The following is a 4,487-nucleotide window of genomic DNA, read 5'->3' on the forward strand; positions in this document are numbered from 1 at the left end:
ACATAATCACACACACACACCGAATCACACACACACACACACACACGCACTGATGTGACATGAAGTATCATGAAAGTGATATGTAAGTGAGTATCATGTGATTATCATGTGATACTCACATCAAGTATCGTACGTTTATGGACCTAGCGCTTGAGGCATTTCACGTAGACAGTGTTAGATTCAAGCCTTTTAATCAAGCCAATTAGAATTATGAAGGTAACCTTCTAGTGGTACGTCTCGACATCCAGACCAACACGCACTAGCCCACACGAACACACACACACGCACACACACACACACACACACACACACACACACACACAGCCTGATAAGGTAATCTTAGCCCTGAGCCCCCAACTGCCCATGAACTGTCCGATGGCCGGCTGCATGTGTCTGTGTCTATAAATACACACTTTATTCCCCCTTTTATTTCTTTGGCAGGCTTGTTTGGGCAGTGGTCCTCAGGTAGCCCCCCACCTCTACGAAGACGGAGTACGTGCTCATTCCCTGCCCGCCCGAGTGGACCCCAGACCCGTCCTGGCTCAAGACACACTGCACCGGGGGGGGAGGAGACAAGGGCCCCCCCGGGGCCCCGACCGAGACAGACGGAGAAGGAGTGCGAAAGAAGGCGGAGAGGATGACGATGAAGAAGATGAAGAAGATGAAGGAGAAGGAGTGGAAAGAGAGAAAGGAGGGAGGGATACGGGCCTCGTCGCGGCGGGGTCTCCGACGGAGAAGGACGGGACAGGAAATGGGCGCTCATCAATCAAATCCGACAGGGCGGCGGGGAAGGAGGGGGGAGGGCGGGACGGCCGGGACGGGGAGAGGGGGAGGCGGAGGGGAGAAGAGGGGTGGAGTAGGAGGAGGAGTGGTGGAGGAGGGGGAGGAGGAGGAGGAGGAGGAGGAGGAGGAGGAGGAGGAGGAGGGGGAGGGAGGGGGGAAATAGTGCTCACCACTTTACATGTTTTATCCAGGCCAGGGGGAGGAGAGCGTCTGAGGGCCCCGCCTGGCAGCAGCCTGCCCAGGCTGGAGCTGATGGGCCCCGCCAGGAGGAACAGCGGAGCCAAGGTCGAATGGGTGGGTGTCTATAAAAGAGATGAGGTTCACATGATAACGAAGCTATATCGAGGGTTAGGGGCGTCTGTGTGTTTATGCATGGTGCGTACGGCCCCTTTTGGTTTGAGAGGGAGACAGTCCTCGACTACCAAGATTATGTCGGAGGTATTAATAGTCAGCACTTTAAAAAGATGACGGTGAAATGATTGGATTGTGAAAGCGCCTTTCTTGGCGCGCTTATTCGCTTTTATTTTGTTTTTTCTACAACAGTGTAGGAGGAGTGAAGGCGGAAATCTGCTGAGTCTAAGGAGCCCACCGCAGTCCGGCAGTCCTCAGACCGCCCGGACCAGTTCCCCCATCCAGACGACCATGGAACAGACTCCCTGGCCGCCCCAAACACAGGGCCAGCCACTGCTGATCCATCCACCTCCGCGGGGACCAGCGCTCAGGGTGTCCCCTCCTCCACACCGGGGCTCTCATGGTATAATCAGGCGAAGTCTACGGAACATAAAGACTCCCGCGCCAAAACCAGAAGCATCCTATTCAGAGGAGCGCACCTCTCTTTCTAGTGGCTCCTGGTGAGAGGAGACGAACACACTGTTAGTTCTCATGAACAGAGTTGAAGGTCTGAATAGCCACAGGTCAATTCATAGATTAGACTGCATTAAATCAAGCACTTCGTAAGAGCGTGAAGAGGAGTTCATGTGAGGTTCCCCCCAGAGGGCAGGTTGACTGGGCCTATCCCTTTACTGTCCCAAATCGTTACCATTAAACCGAACACATCGACAGAGATGTACTGTTTGGAAAAATATGCCTCTTACCTGCATGTGAAATCATCTATCTATAATGTAACACTTGACCAGAGCTGCTTTTATTGCTATGAAGTATAGAGAAGAACCGATGTTTGTGATTACTGGCCATTTTTATTGCCTTAATATATTTCATACATTTTCTTGATCTATTGTGTATAATATTGTCATTCTGGCCGTTCCTTTTCGTACATTTTATATGATAGTAAACCTGATAAAGTATTTTATATGTCCCTCTCTTCAACTTGAGTGCGAATTGACTTTTATTGCATTTTATCAGTGAACGCAGTGCATTGCAATGCAGTGTTGGTTAATATTTTACGAAATGTTATATATTGGTATGTATGATGATATTTTGATGAGGCAGTTTTTTCTTTATTACCATATACAGGATCAGTACAGTTAACTCTTAAATTACACAGCAGATCATTCTTTCAAGGCTATCCCTATGAATATCGATCTCTCTCACACTACTACCATCTCTCTGCCTTGCCACTACATTACATTGGTGTCTGATAGGACGCAGCATCACATGCCAATACGAGAATGAAGTCATCTCCACTTCGTGAGAGATCTGTCAATCCAGCAGTGGACAAATAGAGCAAACCGAGGATAATTGGTCCAAAGAGACAAACACGTTGCACCAAATTAGAACGTTTTGTGGATTTAAAGGATATTAAACACACAGCGATAGTACTAAAAACACTAAGACACCCTGCCTGAACTCCCAAGTTAACAGGGATGGAGGTTGTGTTGCCGAGTGTATGTGTTTGTTTGTTTGTGTATGTGTGTGTGTGTGTGTGTGTGTGTGTGTGTGTGTGTGTGTGTGTGTGTGTGTGTGTGTGTGTGTGTGTGTGTGTGTGTGTGTGTGTGTGTGTGTGTGTGTGTGTGCGTGAGTGAGTGTGTGTGTGCGCTGTGTGTATCGCGTATCTCCTGGGAGAGAGACGGCTGCCGATCGATTCAAGGTGCGACCTGTCGATTAAACACCTTGAGTTGTGCTCTCCATGTAGCCCCATGGTGATCCAATCCTAACCCTTAATCACACACACACACACACACACACACACACACACACACACACACACACAAACACACTAGAGCGCACAAATAAACACAAACACATACACTTACATATACACACACACACACACACACATACTTAACCTGCCATCCATCAATACCCCAACCATACGCACACCCACACACACACACACCAACACATACATATCTCGTTGTCTATCGATCCCACTTCCCCCCTGCCCCACCATACACCCGTTGAGCCCCACACACCGTACCGGTGTCTGATCCGGCAGGCCAACGCCTTGTGCACCTTTTAATTCCTGACTGATTTACAATGAGTCAAAGTTATTATTTAACTCTTCCGGCGGCGGCGTGCGCCCAGTGATTTAGCGGCGGCGGCGGCGGCGGCGGCGGGACAGCGGAGATGAGTTACGGTCGACAACCAGAATGTGTCCGAGAGGCCTGGGACGGCTGGGTGTGGGGGGGCGGAGGGGGAGTGGCGGTTCATAACTCAACCACAAGAATGTGTAGTTAGTCAATCACTTGATCTGTAATCACAAATGCTGCCAGAAATTACATGAGTGATGAGCTGTAAGGAAAGCACTTACTTTTCCCGCTCTGTCTCTTAAGTGTTATTGGCAGACCTCTCCATCCCAGGAGACGGCGGCGGTGAAACAAAGCCTCTGATATTATCTGCATCATGGGTCCTTGCCTCGCGCTTTCTTCCTGCACGCGCATTTTCCGTGTTTGCGTGTTGGTCTTCCCCACAAAGTGTTTTCCCGCCCGCCCCTTCAAAAGCGCGTAATGCAAAGCTCTTCTAGACAAAGCTCGGTTCCATTACTGAATTGCTTTTGAAATAGGATGATCCTCACTCTGGCGAAGGGAACACATCCTTTTGGCAATCATGTCCAGACACTGGGTTCAGCACTGGAATTAGGAGCTGCAAAATGTATTTCGAGTTAATCACACATAAAACGCTATAATTGCACATTAGACTAATTTGAAATTGTTCAAAAAGTGTGTGTGCAGAATTAGAAGTGCTCTTCCATGCTTCAAATGCTTTTTGAATCAGAACCTCATTGTTGGCCGGTTGCGTTTGTGGTAAGGTGGTATTGTTTGAGTGACATGTCCATGTGTACAGGTAATCGAATATTCCACGGCGAGAGACACAAGGCTTTTCTTCTTCATCTCCCGCCTCCCTCCCCACTCTACAGCTCGTGGCAGGAGGTCATGCCTGGCCGCTTTAGTGATAAGGACCTCTGTAATAATTACACACGACTTCCATGCACTATCGATCAGGCCTATTGATAAAATCATATTTTACCGCAAAGCTCTGTTGATTTGATGCATTACGGTGTAAATCTCTCCTCCCAAGCAGATGTGGGTAGCAACTCCCTCGGCTGAATGATGGATGCCCCGAAGATCAACACACACACACACACACACATACACTCACGCACACACAAAAACACACACAAAAACACACTACAACATGAACACAATCACCACCGTGCGGATGTATTGTGTGAATGTGGCCGTATCAGAAGCCCGGTTGCAGACAAATGCAGATATTATGATATCCATATCTTTTGTCCGTGCGGA

The 4,487-nt window shown here is 48.8% G+C and overlaps 1 long non-coding RNA gene across 1 annotated transcript; it reads left to right on the top strand.

The window, feature by feature from the left end:
* The first annotated feature begins 915 nt into the window (after positions 1 to 915).
* LOC132459048 (uncharacterized) lies at positions 916 to 2,109 on the top strand. The gene is made up of 2 exons (XR_009526092.1): positions 916 to 1,077; positions 1,327 to 2,109. It is a non-coding gene; the product is annotated as an uncharacterized LOC132459048 (long non-coding RNA).
* Positions 2,110 to 4,487: the final 2,378 nt, after the last annotated feature.

Source organism: Gadus macrocephalus, chromosome 6 (genome assembly GCF_031168955.1).
Source record: "Gadus macrocephalus chromosome 6, ASM3116895v1".
In the NCBI taxonomy this organism is placed as follows: Eukaryota; Metazoa; Chordata; class Actinopteri; order Gadiformes; family Gadidae; genus Gadus; species Gadus macrocephalus.